The following is a 16,971-nucleotide window of genomic DNA, read 5'->3' on the forward strand; positions in this document are numbered from 1 at the left end:
TACATCCAGCGCCCCCATCAGCCCTGGAGTGGATGTTACTGAGTTCTGGAGTAAAAGATACAAGATTGCATGTGGCAGAGTGGTCCAGGGGAGTTGGAGATACTACTGCATTCACGCAGCACATTTCATAAAGACTAGCCTTTGTGAAATTCTAAGTGTTGCGTTCCTTAGGGTTTTTCACCAGCTGATGGGCTCTGCACATTTTACCAATACTCTGGGGTCCAGTTTGGTTATTTGTAAAATGTGAATAATTCTCAGTACCCATGTACCTCCTGGGATTGCGAGATTTGGGGGTTGTTACCACAGTATTACCCAGCCTATGCTGACACCTATGAACAAAAGACATTTACAGAATCAAAGTGGTAGAATGGTGACCTTTCTCCGGAGCTTGGTGTTTAAAAGGACCTGTAAGGAGAAACGTGTACCCAAGGATAGATGGAAAAGGGACAGGAAGTCCAAGAGGCAGATGAAGACCAGAGTCACTAAAATTCAAAACAGAACCAAAAAAGATACATTTTGCTCTGTTCATCAGGCCAATGAATAAGGAAGTGAGAGCTTTCACCAGCTTGGGGAAGGTGTTGTAAAGTTAACAAAACATAGAAAGCATATCTACTCATCTCCACCAGGGGAAGGTGTTCAGATTGGAAGAGTGAGAACATCTGCAACGCTCTCCGCTGGTCTTTTTCATCACGGAAGTTACTCCACCTGTGAAATCACTGACTCAAGTATTTCGTTTTCTTTCCACAATTCCCCTCTTCTTCCAGCCAGTTGTTCAAATCTTCCCTATTCTCCAACCGCCACTCTTTGACCTCCACCCCCAATTTCTTCTCAATTTTTCATATTCAGCTGAAAGATGCCATACTATTATTTTAATAACACTCCCTCCAATAAGCTAAGCTCACGTGCCCTCTGCCTTTTCATTACTCATCTAGCAAAATCCCCCAAACCCTGCTTTTGGCTTTCTCTGTGCCTGCAAAACACATTGCAAAATATTTCCCCACAGGTGTGAGCCGGGCACAGTGGCTCACGCCTGTAACCTCAGCACTTTGGGAGCCCACAGAACAGATTGGCATCAAGATAACTTCATAATCATCAACCTCAAATGGATGCTGAAATCTTGTGTTCTTCATGTCGCTTCCCAGTCTCAAGTTCCATGATGTTGATTTCAAACCTTCTCTAGTCTCCTCAGACTTCTGATACCCCTCTTCCCCCACCCACCACTTCTCAGCACTTACCTCCTACTTCATAAAGAAACCATGTTAGACAATCTCTCACTTTTCCACTATCAAACTCATATGCATTGACCTCTGTACACATCTCCTTTGTAGCAAGGATATGATTTTACAATATTAATATACAACTTTCCCTTCTGTTTTCACTTTTCCCTCCTCTCTGGATTGGTGTTTTTTTTTTGTTTTTTTTTGTTTTTTTTTTTTTGAGACAGAGTCTCGCTGTCTCCCAGGCTGGAGCACAGTGGTGCGATCTTGGCTCATGCAAGCTCCGCCTCCCAGGTTCACTCCATTACCCTGCCTCAGCCTCCTGAGTAGCTGGGACTACAGGCGCCCGCCACCACACCTGGCTAATTTTTTGTATTTTTAGTAGAGACGGGGTTTCACCGTGTTAGCCAGGATGGTTTCGATCGCCTGACCTCGTGATCCGCCTGCCTCGGCCTCCCAAAGTGCTGGGATTACAGGTGTGAACCACTGCGCCCGGCCCTCACTGGCTTTTTTAAAAGTTTTATTTTGAGACAGGATCTGGCTCTGTCACCAAGGCTGGAGTGCAGTGGCACTATCACCGCTCACTGCAGCCTCAACCTCTCAAGTCCAAGCGATTTTCCTACCTCAGCCTCCCAAGCAGCTGAGACCACAGGCATGTGGACACCCAGCTAATTTTGTTTGTTTGTTTGTTTTTCGTAGAGACTGGCGTCTCTATGTTGCCCAGGCTGGTCTCGAACTCATGGGCTCAAGTGTTCCTCCCACTTCGGCCTTGTGCTGAGATTACAGGCCTAAATTACTGTGCCCGGCCTCCTGTCATCTTTTAAGCAAGTAAGTGGCTCTGTGCTGGTGTGAGGGGAGAGGTGTGGCTGGGCAGAATGCAAATAGTTGCTGGTGTTTGTTTGTTTTCCCGTTTGTATTCCCCAAAAGCCTCAACTCCTGTAGCAGAAAATGTGATAGGTTTTTTAAATAACCACTAAGTATTCCCCTCCTCTGTTTTGCTCTTGGGCAATGACTTCCCATACTGACTCTGGGATGACCATATGGCTTGCATTGGCTTGTGGGACAGTAGCAAACATGACACAGCAGAGGTCTGAAAAATGCTCCTGCTGTAGGAATTGCCCTCATCCTGCTCTCTGGAACCCTGAGATCGGCTCGTGAAGAAGCCTGAGTTAGCAACATGGCTCGGAAAATAAGCCCTCCCAGCTGAGGTCCCCTTCCCCCCAGACAAGCAAGCCTGCTGATTGCCAGACAGGTGAGAAAGGAGATCCTCGACCAGTACTTCTCAAACTTGAATGCTTGAAGGCTCCTGTCAAAATGCAGAAAGTGGGCCGGGCCCAGTGGTTCACACCTGTAATCCCAATGCTTTGGGAGGCTGAGGCGGGTGAATATCCTGAACCCAGGAGTTCGAGACCAGCTTGGGCAACATGGTGAAACCCCGTCTCTACCAAAAATACAAAAAAAATTAACTGAGCATGGTGGCGTGCACCTGTAGTCCCAACTACTTGGGAGGCTGAGGCGAGAGGATCACTTGAGCCCAGGAGGTGGAGGTTGTAGTGAGCCTGGGTGACAGAGTGAGACCTCATCTCAAAAAAAAAAAAAAAAAGCAGAAAATGATTCATTACACCTAGGGTAGGGCCAGAAAGACTACATTTCCTTCTTCTTCCTCCCCCTTCCCCTCCCCCTCCTCCTCCTCCTCCTCTCTCTCTGTCACCCAGGCTGGAGTGCAGTGGCGTGATCATAGCTCACTGCAGCTTCAACTTCCTGGGTTCAAGCAATCTTTCTCATGCCTGGCTAATTAAAAAAAAATTTTTTTTTTTAGGCTGGGCGCAGTGGCTCACGCCTGTAATCCCAACACTTTGGGAGGCCGAGGCAGGCGGATCACGAGGTCAGGAGTTGGAGACCAGCCTGGCCAATATGGTGAAACCCCATCTCTACTAAAAATACAAAAATTAGCCAGGCATGGTGGCACACACCTGTAGTCCCGGCTACTTGGGAGGCTGAGGCAGGAGAATTGCTTGAACCCAGGAGGCGGAGGTTGCAATGAACCGAGATCGCACCACTGCACTCCAGCCTGGGTGACAGAGTGAGACTTCATCTCAAAAAAAAAAAAAAATTGTAGGCCAGGCACGGTGCCTCATGCCTGTAATCCCAGCACTTTGGGAGGCCGAGATGGGCAGATCACGAGGTCAGGAGATCGAGGCCATCCTGGCTAACACAGTGAAACCCCATCTCTACTAAAAATATGAAAAAAAATTAGCCGGGCCTGGTGGCAGGCGCCTGTAGTCCCAGCTACTCGGGAGGCTGAGGCAGGAGAATGGCGTGAACCCGGGAGGCGGAGCTTGCAGTGAGCCGAGATCGGGCCACTGCACTCCAGTCTGGGTGACAGAGCGAGACTCCATCTCAAAAAACAAAAAAAAATTGTAGGGTCTTGCTATGTTGCCCAGGCTGGTCTTGGACGCCTGGCCTCAAGCAATCCTCTTGCCTCATCCTCCCAAATTGCTGGGATTACAAGCTTGAGCCACTGCACTGGGTCCTGAGACCACATTTCTCATAAGCTCCTGGGTGCTTCTGATGCTCCTGGTCTGAGGACCACACTTAGAGTAGAAAGATGCTACACCTACCTGCCCTAACTGAGCTGACCCACCAAATTGTGAGAAATAATAGATGTAAGTTTTAGAGGTTTGTTATGTAGTAAAAGCTAGCTGATATAAGGAACGTGTGAGGGCTTAGACGAAATGTTTTGGAGAGGCAAAGGAAAGAGCAGCAGCACTCTAGTGCCCCCAACCCCGCTGAGACATTTTCCCTAGGCTAGGAGGGGTGGGCAAAGGGAGAGAGAAGTCTATGGATCCTGCAGCCCAGAGCACCTGAACTCCTTCCTGGCGATGTGTCAGGGCAGAGCAAGAGTCAAAGAGAAGTGGCCACATAGTTCAGCTTGACAGAGATGATCAGGGGCACTGTGCTAAACCTTCCTGGGCCCCAGGCACAGCTTGGAAGCAGCAGAAGGGTCAAGTGACAGTGACGGAGACATTTCAGGGCAACTAGGTGCGCCAAAACCCAATGATTCTAAGACCCCAGATCAAGAGTACAACCTTGGGAGTAGAGGAACCCTAGGAATTAATAAGGTCAATCAGTGATCTGTCATCCTAGCAGAAGGAAAACTCAATCTGAATAAAAGTTGGTTTCTATTAAGTGATTTCTATCACTCCTAAGTTACTAGATCTGCTATCCGTTTTTCACAATAGAGTGGTACAATAGAGTAGGCCCTGGTCCCTCCTATCAATCACCATTTCTCCTCCCTATTCAACTATACCCTCTCAACCAGATTCTTTCCACTGATGTGAAAATTAAACAGTTTGGTCTCTTTCTCTGTTTCTTCCTCTGTCTTTAAACTCCCATTGATTTCCATCCTCCTTTAGCATAGCTGCTGCTAACACATACAGTACCCCCGTGGGAATCAGAAGGTGCCCCCTCCAGACAGATGAATTGCAAGGGGGCTGACCCCATTTAAATAAGTACCCCTTCCTTCAGGCCACAGCCCCAGTCCAAGGTTCACAGCTTGAAGGCAGAACCTGGTCAGATTCCAGCCTGCTCTTGCATCTTTCTGCCAGGCACCCTCACCCTGCCCTTCTCCTACCCTTGTCCTGTTGCCACTGGTTTCTCTGCCCACTCCTCACAGCCCAACTTCTTAGTAGAGCTGTCTATACTAGTTCTCTCCGTGCTCTCATCTCCTACTCATTCTGTGATAGGCCAGGTCTCCCTAACGGCTGAACAGGCAGGCCCCCCTAACAACTGGTTCAGCACTGACTGAGTGGTTAAGGTAACTATTAAAAGCTGAGAGAGCCAGTGCCCTGATACAAAGGCTGGAAGGTAACAAAACACACCAAGAGTTTTGCCTAGGTCTTTCCTGGGCCTTGAAGCGTGATGAGAGAAGGAAGGAGTTCTTAACAGGACCCATTTAACATTAAACAAGTTTCTCTGGGCACAGTGGTTCATGCCTGTAATCCCAGCACTTTGGGAGGCCGAGGCAGGCAGATCACTTGAGGTTAGGAGTTCGAGACCAGCTTGACCAACATGGTGAAAACCCGTCTGTACTAAAAATACAAAAATTAGCTGGGCATGGCATGCACCTGTAATCCCAGCTACTTGGGAGGCTGAGGCAGGAGAATCACTTGAACCCGGAAGGCGGAGGTTGCAGTGAGCCGAGATTGAGCCACTGCACTCCAGCCTGGGCAACAGAGTGAGACTGTGTCTCAAAAAAATAAAATAAAATTTTAAAAGATTAAACATGTTTTATTAGGGGTCTGAAGGAACTCCCCAAACCTCCATGATTTAGCAGGAGATAAGATAAGGGTAATCACCCTAGCACCTGGATCCATTTGGATTAAGTGCATTTACTGAGGCTCCAGAGGAAGGTCTTCAGGACTCAGATCTTAATTATAGATTAGAAGTTAATCACCTATGTCTTTAGATGAATGCACACTTACACATAGACATATAGCTTAGGAGGTATGTAAGCTCTGGAAAACTTTGTAATTTTGAGTTGGTCTGGTGATAACTTCCAGGCTTTCTCCCTATACCCAGTTACAGAAATAAAAACTCTCTTCTTTTCCAGTTCACCTGCATCTTGTAATCGGGCTGAGACCCTCAGTTTGGTCTGGGAACAATCCTCAGCACACTCCAATCTGAGTTCTACCCCCATATTGCCACATCATCAGCTCTTTCGAAGCTTATCAATGGCTTCCATGGGTTTTTTTTTTTTTAATTGAGTTTAGCTAGGATCACAGACTCACACCACCACTCCCAGCTAACTTTTTTATTTTTAATTTGTGTAGATACAGGGTCTTCCTATGTATTCCAGGCTGGTCTCCAACTCCTGGGCTCAAGTAATCCTCCTACGTTGGCCTCTCAAAGTGCTGGGATAACAAATGTGAGCCACCATGCCTGGTGCCATGTTACTGAATCCAGGACACTTTCATGGCTCACCTTACTTGACCTTTCAATAACATTTTTAACTGACACATTGTTAAGTGTACATATGTATCAATAACATTTAACACTGTTGACAGCTGCCACCTTCAAACCATCTCTTCTGCTAACTTCTGTGTCATCACATGTGAACTGTTCTCCTCCTAGTTCACAGCTGCACCTTCGGAGCATAGCATTTGGGAGACTGACCTTTGGAGTGAGGCCACCAAGTTGATATCCTTTGGAGTGAGGCAACCCAAGTTCATAGGCCAGCTCCACCACTTCCAGCTCTATGGCCTTGGGCAAGTAAGTTAACCTCTCTGTGCCTCATTTATCAAACCTTAGTTCTAGTAGTACCTATCCTGCCCTATCCTTCAGGGTTGTTGTAAGAATTCAGTCATATATATATATATATGCAGTCATGTGCCACCTGATGTTTTGTCAATGATGAGCTGCATATACAAGGGAGGTCCCATAAGATTCTAATACCTTATTTTTATTGTACCTTTTCTATGTTTAGATGATATGTTTAGATGCACAAATACCATCTCATGTTACAACTGTCTACAGTATTCAGTACAGTAGCATGCTGTACATACAGCCTAGGTGTGTAATAGGCTATCCCATCTAAGTTTGTGTAAGTACACTTTATGATGTTTGCACAATGATGAAATCACCTAACAACGCATTCCTTGGAATGCATCCCCTTCATTAAACAATGCATGACTGGGTGTGGGGTGTGTGTGTGTGTGTATAATCCCAGAGCAGTGCATCCCATAGAGTAAGCTTTAAGTCTTATGAGTCGGTACCATTGTTGCTGCTGTGGGAAGCTGATTCCCCAGGCCCTCTTCCTTTTCACTCTATGATCTCTTCAGTGGCTCCAAATTGACATTTCCAGCCCAGGCCTCTCCTTGGGGCTCCACACCTAAAAATCCAGTTGCCCACTTGACAATCCCTCTTGGTTGCCTCAATGTCATATCAATTTTAATATGTGAATGACAAAACCATCTATTCTATTATGCAGTCAGAAACTTAGGAGCCGTTCTGAGTATCTCCCTTTTCCTCAGTCCTTCTTTTTCAATCCAATCTATCATCAAGTCAGGTTGGTTTTACCTCCTGAATGTCCTTTCAAATCATTCACTTATCTTCATTGCCATTGCTACTACCCTAGCTCAGAGGACCAACTGTCCCCTAGAACACTGTAAAAACTGCCTAGCCAGTCTCTGTTTCTATTTTGCCCTCTTTTAATTTTTTTTAATTTTTTTTTTTTTTTTGAGACTGGGACTCACTCTGTTGCCAAGCATGGAGTGCAGTGGTGTGATCTTAGCTCACTGAAACCTCTGCCTCTCAGGCTCAAGTGATCCCCTCTCCTCAGCCTCCTGAGTAGCTGTGATTACAGGCATGCACCACCACGCCTGGCTACTTTTTTTTGTAGATATGGGATTTCACCATGTTGCCCAGGCTGGTCTTGAACTCCTGGGCTCAAGTGGTCTGCCTGCTTCAACCTCCCAAAGTGTTGAGATTAGAGGCGTGAGCCACTGCACCTGGCCTAATTTTTAATCAGTGATATATTTTAGTCATGCCATTTCTCTGCTCAGAATCTGTCTTGGCTTCCAATTGGTCTTTGGATAATGATGCTAATCATTAAGGTTTGAAAATTATGTTGTTAGAGGTCTTGAATGCCAGACCTTATCATGGTGTCAAGCACACAGTAGGTATTCAATAAGCATTTGTTGTCTGATTGACTGCTGGGAAGAAGCACTTTTACATTTGAGCTTTGATAGCAAACTACTGATGATTTGTGTTGAGGGAGTAAGTAACGTTAGCAGATATGACTTTCCAAAAATAGTCTTACTGGGATCCCATGGATTGGGATTGAGAGAGGAAGACCTATTGGGACAGAAAGAAAGAGCAGAGAATTTGAAATAGATGGCATTTGGAAAGAAAAAGATGGATATAGATTGGGAAGGCAGAATCTGTCTGCTTGGCTGAGAAAAAAATAAGACTCGGATTTTAGACTGAGAAAAAGAAAAAACGGATTTCTTTTGATTCGTTTATTCTGCTATTCTCTCTCTCTCGCTCTCTCGCTCTCTCTCTCTGACAGGATCTTGCTCTGTCACCCAGGCTGGAGTGCAGGGGTGTGATCATGGCTCACTAAAGCCTCGACCTCCCAGGCTCAAAGGATCTTCTCACCTCAGCCTCCTGAGTAGCTGAGACCACAGGTGTGTGTCATCAGGCCTGGCTAATTTTTTAATATTTTATGGAGATGAGGTCTCACTATGTTGCCCAGGCTGGTCTCAAACTCCTAAGCTCAAGCGCTTCTCCTGCCTTGGCCTCTCAAAGCGTGGGGATTACAGGTGTGAGCCACTGGTCCTGGCCAGCATGCCTTCTAAGGATTTTCACAGTCTGGCTCTAATCTACCTCTACAATCTCCTTTTCTGTTTTTCATCAGGTTTCCAACATTATCAACAGGGGTGCTAAAATCACATCTTTACTACTTTCAAAACAATGGACCTAGAGACCAGACTTTTTCTTATGTATTCAAATATTTATTCAAAAAGATGTATCAAGTGCAATCATGTATCTGGAGTTGTGCTGGGCAGAGGAGGTACACAATGAGCAAAACAGTCCCTGACCCTGTTTTCCTTTCCAGCCTAAGAGAGGAGACCAACTTTAACTATATCAATCTCCTCATGTGTGAATAACCCCAAACTGAACCAAGTGCTTGAAGGAGAGGAACCCAGTTCTGTGAGAATGTATAACATAAAGGTCTGCCCCAGGGCTGGGCGCAGTGGTTCACACCTATAATCCCAGCACTTTGGGAGGCCGAGGCGGGTAGATCACTTGAGGTCAGGAGTTCAAGACCAGCCTGGCCAAGATGGTGAAACCCTGTCTCTACTAAAAAATACAAATTAGCCAGGTGTGGTAGCGAGCACCTATAGTCCCAACTACTTGGGAGGCTGAGGCAGGAGAACTGCTTCAACCTGGGAGGTGGAGGTTGCAGTGAGCCGAGATTGTGCCACCACACTCCAGACTGGGCAACAGAGCGAGACTCAAAAATCTGCCCACCCACAAACTCTCTCTCTGTCTCTGTCTCTCTCTCTCTCTCACTCCATCTCTCTCTCTGTCTTCTCTCTGTCTCTCTCTCTCTGTGTGTGTGTGTGTGGAGGAGGAGGAGGAGTAAAGACTTCCCACAGGGGATGCTTGAGCAGAGATCTGAAGGTGGAGAAGGACCTGATTGAATGAAGTGGAAATGGAACATGATGGGTTCAAGAAACTTAGACCATGTAGCTATTCTTGCATATTTATTTTTTCATATGAACTTTAGTATCAACTTGTTTAGGTCCAGAATAAAAGCTTATTGGTATTCTTACTGAGAGTTGGTGAGTTTATAACATAACATGGGAAGGAGAATTGACATCTCCATGATATTGACTTGACCTATCTGTGAAAGCCACCATTCAGCCCAGTACATCATGTAAGATAACATAAACAGAGGTTCCAAGGATCAGGACATGGATATCTTTAGGGGCCATTATCCTTCTCACCACAAGCACTATTTACAATAATACCAAAGAAGGCCAGGTGCAGCGGCTCACGCCTGTAATCCCAACACTTTGGGAGGCAAGGCAACTGATTACTTGCGGTCAGGAATTCGAGACCTGGGCAACATGGTGAAACCCTGTCTCTACTAAAAATACAAAAATTAACCGGGCGTGGTGGCAGGCGCCTGTAATCCCAGCTACTCCGGAGGCTGAGGCACAAGAACGCTTAAATCCAGGAAGCAGAGGTTGCAGTGAGCTGAGGTCGTGCCACCGCACTCCAGCCTAGGCAAGAGAGCGAGACTCAATCTAAAAATAAAAGAAAAGAAAAGAAAATAGAAATAATACCAAAGAATGAAATACTTAGGTGTAAATTTAACAAATATGTCCTAGATCTATGTGTTGAAAACTACAAAACAATGATGAAGGAAATAAAAGAGAGTTAAATATATGGAGATTTAGAAATGTCTGGAGCACTGTGTTCATGGATTGTTAAGATGTCAATACTCTAAAAATTTATCTATAGATTCAACACAATTGCAGTCCCAATCCCAGCAGGATTCTTTGTAGATATCAGCATGGTGACTCTAAAATTTACATGGCGAGGCAAAGAAATTAGAATATTCAAAACAGTTTTTAAAAATAAGAACAAAATTGGAAGATTCATGCTACTTAAATTTGAGACTTACTATAAAGCCACAGTAATCAAGACAGTGTGGTATTGGTGCAAGGATGGATACATAGGTCAATGTAATAGAATAGAGAGTGCAGAAATTTGCCCATACTTTTTACAAAAATTCACTTAAAATCAATCATAGACCTGGCTGGGCCTGGTGGCTCATACCTGTAATCCCAGCACTTTGGGAGGCCAAGGCAGGTGGATTGCTTGAATCCAGGAGTTTGAGGCCAGTCTGGGCAACATGGTGAAACTCTATCTCTACAAAAAATAAAATTAAAAAAAAAATTAGCCGGGCATGGTGGCACATGCCTGGGAGCTACTTGGGAGGTTGAGGTGGGAGGGTGGCTTGAGCCTGGGAGGGGGAGGTTGCAGTCCGCAGTGATCACACCACTGCACTCCAGCCTGGGTGACAGAGCGACACCCTGTCTAAAAAAAAAAAAAAAAAAAAATCATTCATAGACCTAAATGTAAGATGTATAACTTTTAGAAGAAAACATAGAAGAAAGTCTTTGTTTTCTGGAGTTAGGCCAATAATTCTTAGATATGACACCAAAAGCACTATCCGTAACAGAAAAATTTGATAAGTTGGACTTCATGAAAATTATGAACCGTTGCTCAGCAAAAGATGTTAAGAGGATGAAAATACAATACACTGGGAGAAAATATTTATAAATAACATATCTAACAAAGGACTTGTATCCAGAATATACAGCGAGCTCTCGAAACAATGAGGAAACAAACAATCCAATATAAAAATGGGCAAGAAACCGTGGAAGCAGACAAAGAACCAGTAGGTGAAGATAAAGGCATCAAAGCATATAAGAAATCTGCAAAGCAGACACTGGCTCCGGCAGCAAGTGTAACTGGCAGCAGGAGATGGCCAAGAGCACCCAGGGAAAAGGCCCAAGCCCTAGAAGACCTGGCCGGCTTCAAAGACCCAGTACCAGGTTATACTGAAGAATCAATGACTCATGACAAAACCACCAAAATACCCTACAAATCACCACCACAACTAGTAGACACTGCAACAAGTTCAAAGAGATGGCCCAGGGCTTGTCGCCAGAAAGTAGAAGTGAAAGAAGAGCTGTTAGCAGTTGGCACACACTCACACAAACATCAGGGGAGACCACGCACATCAACAAAGAACCAGCAGGTGAGGGCAAAGGCATGAAAGCATTTAAGCAACCTGCAAAGCAGAAGCTGAACCCAGAAAATGTAACTGGCAGCAGATGGCCAAGAGTGCCTAAGGAAAAGGCCCAACCCTGGAAGATCTGGCCAGCTTCCAAGAGCTCTCGCAAACACCAGGCCACACTGAGGAACTTGCAAATGGTGCTGATAGCTTTACAAGCACTCCAAAGCCAGCACCTGATAGTGGAAAACCTCTAAAAATATCCAGAAGAGTTCTTCAGGCCCCTAAAGTAGAACCCGTGGGAGACCTGGTAGGCACCAGAGACCCTGTAAAATCACAAAGCAAAAGCAACACTTCCCTGCCCTCACTGCCCTTCAAGAGGGGATATGGAAAAGATGGAAGTATCACAGGAACCAAGAGGCCGCACTGCATGCCTGCACCAGAGGAAATCATAGAGGAGCTGCCAGCCAGCAAGAAGCAGAGGGTTGCTCCCAGGGTGAGAGGCAAATCACCCTTGGTCATCATGAAGAGAAGTCTGAGGACTTCTGCAAAAAGAATTGAACCTGCAGAAGATCTGAACAGCAATAACATGAAAACCAACAGAGTAATACGAATTACAAAACTCAGTCCCTGAAAATAAGGGAATGTCCCTGTGCTCCAGACGCCAAAATAAGACTGATGTAGAACAGCAAATAACTGAGGTAATTGTATTAGCAGAAAGAATTCAAATAAACTGAAATGAAAAGAAGCCCATGAAGATCTATCAAGACATGGACATTCAAAATCCAGATGATGGAGCCCAGAAACCTATACCTAGGGGCAACGTCAGTGAAAACAAAAGGTGCTTGAGGTCTGTTAGAAAGAAAGCTCCCAGCCTAAAGTGGCAGAGGAGAGCAGAGGGCAGAAGAGTAGCGGGGGGTTCTCATGTAGAATCAGGAAGGGAAAAGAGAAACAGGAAATTCAGACATGTGTTTGAGATCAAGAAAGATGAAAAGCCAGTCTGCAGCGAGCACTTTGGAGAGTGAATCTGCACAGAGTAACGTGGAATGTCAAGAGGCGTGCAGAAAATCCAAAGAAGACTGAGGGCTGGGCGCAGTGGCTCATGCCTGTAATCCCAGCACTTTGGGAGGCTGAGGCAGGCGGATCACGAGGTCAGGAGATCGAGACCATCCTGGCTAACATGGTGAAACTGCGTCTCTACTAAAAATACAAAAAATTAGCTGGGCATGGTGGCGGGCGCCTGTGTCCCAGTTACTTGAGAGGCTGAGGCAGGAGAATGGCGTGAACCCAGGAGGTGGAGCTTGCAGTGAGCCAAGATCACGCCACTACACTCCAGCCTGGGCAACAGAGCAAGACTCCGTCTCAAAAAAAAAAAAAAAAAAAAAGGCTGAGGACATTGTGTGTGTCAAGAAAATAAGAACCAGAAGTCACCAGGGCAGTGAAGACATTTAGCAAATAAATCTAACTGGGAAAAATATAATAAAATTAGTTTTGTGATAAACATACACAAAAAATGGGCAAAATATTTGAACAGCCTTTTCACCAAAGAAGATATGCAGATGTCTATAAGGAAATGAACAAGCTGCTCAACATCAACAGTAAAATGCAAATTAAAGCCACAATGAAATACTACTGATGCACCTATTGCAATGGCTTAAAAAAACTGACAATACCAATGCTGGCCAGGCTGTAGAACAACTGGAACATTCATACATTGCTAGTGGGAATGCAAAAATGGTTCAGCCACTTTGGAAAAACAGTTTGGCAGGTTTTTAAAATAAAGTTAAAAATATACTTACCACATGTTTCACGAATTCCATGCCTACATATTTCCTTAAAAGAAATGAAAACTTATGTTCACACAAAATCCTATATGCAAATGTTGATAGCAGCTTTAGTCATAATTGCTAAAAATTGGAAGCAACTGGTGAATGGAGAAACAAATTGTGATCAACCATACAATGGAATGCTACTCAGCAATAAAAAGGAACAGACTATTGATACAGACAATGACGTGGCTGAATCTCAAATACTTTATTCTCTGAGAAAGAAGCTGGCTCAAAAGTCTACATTCTGTATTATCCCATTTATATGACATTCTGGAATATGCATAAGTATATTGACAGAGAACAGATTAGTTCTTTCCAGGGATTAAGCACAGAGTAGAGGAATCAACCATAATGGGACAGCATTAGGTAGTTCTTTGGGGGGAATTAGAATTCTTCTGCATCTTGACTGTGGTAGTAGTTACATGGCTTGGTGAGTTTATCAAAATTCATAGAACTATACACCAAAAAGAATGAAATTTACTGAAGATAAATTTTAAAATAAAATAAAATAAACCCCAGGTAATCATGGCTCTACTTCCAATGCCCAAGCTGCCTTGAGCTTCTGAGCTCTAATGGATGAAAAGGTGGATACAGGGTTTGCCTGCAAGCCTTGTCCAAGCTCTGTGATTTCACCCACATTATAGGTTGAGTTCTCTGGGAGGCAGACTCTGAGATGAAGATTAGCACCTAGGAGATTTTTTTGTTTTGTTTTGTTTTGAAACGGAGTCTTGCTCTGTCACCCAGGCTGGAGTGGAGTGGCACGATCTCTACTCACTGCAACCTCTGCCTCCCAGGCTCAAGCGATTCTCCTGCCTCAGCCTCCCAAGTAGCTGGGATTACAGGTAACCACCACCACACCTGGCTAATTTTTGTATTTTCAGTAGCGATGGGGTTTCACCATGTTGGCCAGGCTGCTTTCAAACTCTGTACCCAGGAGATTTATTAGAGAGGGCCCTTGGGATCAGTATCTATTGAAGGGAAGGGAAGGATATAGGATTGGGCAGAGGGGGAAGTCAGGTGGCAGCACAAGCCCAACATTGTCTCTCTTGGTCTACCACATGGTGATCTTTGAAGTTGAGGTGGTTATTAGGAGTTGTCTCTTGTTGAGGGGAGAGGGCTGGGACCCCTGTTTTTCAGCTATTAGATGCAGGCTGACCCCTAGAAGGATGCAACTTTGGGTGAGGCCGCTCTTTTTAGCCAAGGCAATCACTGACGTTGCTGACAGCTAAGGGTTTTCTGTGGGCACCGCTCCCAGCAGCTGGAGAACACTTCCTTCATTCCAGAAGGAGAATCTGGACAGCATCTACCACACTTCCTGACCTCTTCAAAGGAGGAGGTATTCCAATCTTTTTTACTATCTCCCAGAGGGCAGAAATGGTGATTTCCTGTTGAAATCCAGTGGCAGGACACTTACCAGATCCTTTTGAGTTTTCTAATAAAAACATAAATCAATAAATAAACATATTTTCTGGGCAAAGAGTGGCTTCTCACGGGAATTTTTTCTAATTTTACACATTTTTCTTCCTTGTGATAATATGTATAATTTATTTTATGAGAAGGAAAACATAAATTGTAATAGAACTTAGTTTTAGGGTATATGTATAATATTAGAGATGGGTACTCATTCTGACTCCCAGACTGGAGTGCAGTGGTGGCAATCATAGCTCACTGCAGCCCCAATCGCTGGGGCTCAAGCAATCCTCCCACCTCAGCCTCCCAAGTAGCTGGGACCACAGGCATGTGCCACCACACCCGGATAATTTTGTTTATTTTTGTAGAGATGGGGGTCTCACTATGTTGCCCAGGCTGGTCTTGAACTCCTGGGCTCAAGCGATCCTCCTGCCTTAGCTTCCCAAAGTGCTGGGATTACAGGCGTGCACCACTGCCCCCAGCCACATTTGTTAATTTCAACATTTTCTTAAGAAAAAGGAAAATTAATTACATAGTGTAGGTCAGGCATCTTTTATAACACTCTTACTTCTTCATATTCTTAAAATGTTGACTTTCTAATGTGAAGACTGGACAAGCTTCCAAGCTCTGGTCAAAGTGGGGCAAGGATTACTCTAGAGAGATTGTTAGGATATCACTGTATACCACTCCATCTCCCGTGAGTATACAAGTTGTGCTGTGAGAGGAGTTTCTCACCATCTTCCGTACTTAAACATGGCTTCATTTCTTTTTCCTCCTTAATCCTCTTCATAGCCTCCACCTAACCTAAAATATTGGGAATCCAAGGTTCCATGCTGGGCGCCCTCTTCTTGTACTCAACCACCTGAGATTTTCAATTCCCATGGCTTCTCCCAACAAGTTTACATTATTCACTCTTAAATATCATCTCCAGGCTGGGCACAGTGGCTTATGCCTGTAATCTCAGCATTTTGGGGGGCCGAGGCAGATGGATCACCTGAGGTCACAAGTTCGAGACCAGCCTGGCCAACATGGTGAAACCCCGTTTCTACTAAAAATACAAAAATTAGCCATGTGCGGTGGTGCCCGCCTGTAATCCCAGCTACTTGGGAGGCTGAGGCAGGAGAATCGCTTGAACCTGGGAGGCGGAGGTTGCAGTGAGCCAAGATCACGCCATTGTACTCCAGCCTGGGTGATAAGAGCAAAACTCCGTCCCTCCCCCACCCAAACAAAATCATCTCCTGAATTTATCTCCTGAACTCCAGTTAGTCTCATGTTTCCAATTCTGTCTCAGCACCTCTACCTGATGTCCCCCCAACCCAGGTACCTCACATTCATCTTGTCCCCAAGCAAACCTTCTACAACCCTCTACAAATCTTGCTATTCCTCATGAATTTCTGTTTTGAATGTTATTATTACACAGCAAGATGCCAGAATTAGAAACCCCGCAGTCATCTTTGTGCATGCCTCTCCCTTTCTCAGGCACGACATCCAATCAGTCATCCTAGCCCCGTAAGTCTACCATGCAAATATCTCTTAAATATGCCTCCGTCATTAACTCTCCCCCAAACAAGATGCCACCATTCATCAATCTACATTGTGCTTTTCCTCTCCAGCTTTGTGTGATCCATCATCTCTTAATGAGTCTTTCTGCTTCCATCCTCTACGATATCCACACCTTCTTAAGAAGGCTATCTGGGGCCTGCAGAATCAAGTCCACACTCCTTAGGACACCTCATAAGGGTTTTTACAGTGCTGTTCTTATTCCTTGGCCTGCCTTCTAAGGATTTTCCCAGTCTGGCTCTCATCTACCTCTGCAGTCTCTTTCCACTGCTTCCTCTCTCTTCCTCCTCCATCCTGTATCCCAATTCTGTTGGCACACTGACTGTTTAATACTGTGTGTTCCAGTCAGACTTTTCTGGGTTTCACAAAAATGCTGAACAGTTTGATGCTTCTATATCTGAGCTCAAGTTGTTCCCTCTGCCTAAAATACCTTTTGTTCACATTTCAGTCTGTCATATCTCACTTAAATTTGAAGCTCACATATAAAGCTCATTCAACAGAATTAATGATTCATTTTCTAGGTTTCCATCTTGTACATACCTGCATTAAAACATCTCTTATGGCTGGGCATGGTGGCTCATGCCTGTAATCCCAGCACTTTGGGAAGCTGAGGTGGGTGGATCACTTGAGGTAAGGAATT

At 44.9% G+C, this 16,971-nt stretch overlaps 1 pseudogene; it reads left to right on the forward strand.

The window, feature by feature from the left end:
- The first annotated feature begins 11,367 nt into the window (after positions 1 to 11,367).
- On the forward strand, positions 11,368 to 12,269 carry LOC117081590 (annotated as a pseudogene).
- Positions 12,270 to 16,971: the final 4,702 nt, after the last annotated feature.

This window comes from Trachypithecus francoisi, unplaced genomic scaffold (assembly GCF_009764315.1).
Source record: "Trachypithecus francoisi isolate TF-2019V2 unplaced genomic scaffold, Tfra_2.0 Contig00245, whole genome shotgun sequence".
NCBI classification, from domain to species: Eukaryota; Metazoa; Chordata; class Mammalia; order Primates; family Cercopithecidae; genus Trachypithecus; species Trachypithecus francoisi.